Source organism: Carlito syrichta, unplaced genomic scaffold (assembly GCF_000164805.1).
Source record: "Carlito syrichta isolate Samal-C Ts95f unplaced genomic scaffold, Tarsius_syrichta-2.0.1 Scaffold304274, whole genome shotgun sequence".
Taxonomy (NCBI): Eukaryota; Metazoa; Chordata; class Mammalia; order Primates; family Tarsiidae; genus Carlito; species Carlito syrichta.
The window spans coordinates 1083216-1083903 of NW_007248370.1; positions in this window are offsets into that span (position 1 = coordinate 1083216).

Consider the following 688-nt stretch of genomic DNA (forward strand, 5'->3'; position numbering starts at 1 on the left):
GGTGGCCGGGAGCGGCTGCTGCACTCCAGTCTGGGTGACAGAGTGAGACTCCAATTCAAACAAAACAAAACAAAACAAAACAAAAAATTACAGCTTGGTTGGGCGTGGTGGTTCAAGCCTGTGATCCCAGCACTTTGGGAGTCCGAGGCAAGAGGACTGCCTGAGCTCAGTGTTTGAGACCAGCCTGGGCAACTTGGCAAGACCTTGCTTCTACAATAAATCAAAATATTAGCTGGGAGTGGTAGCACACACCTGTAGTTCCAGCTACTTGGAAGGCTGAGACGGAAGGATCGCCTGAGCCCAGCAGTCAAGGCTATGGTGGCTGTGAGCGTGCTACTGCGCTCCAGCCTGGGTGACAAAATGAGACTCCAACTCAAAAAACAAACAAACAAACAAACAAAAACAGCTGTATTTGCTGGGTGCAGTGGCTCACGACTGTAACCCCAGCACTTTGGGAGGCCAAGGTAGGAGGATTGTTAGACCCCAGGAGTTCAAGACCAGCCTAAGCAACACAGTGAGACCACCTCTCTCCAAGAAAAGAATCAAAAAATTACCCAGGCATGGTGGTGTACCCATCTACTCAAGGTGGAAGAATGCCTGAGCCCAGGTGGTCAAGGCTATAGTGAGCCGTGGTCATGCCACTGCACTCCAGCCTAGGTGACAGAGCGAGACTCTGACTCAGAAAATA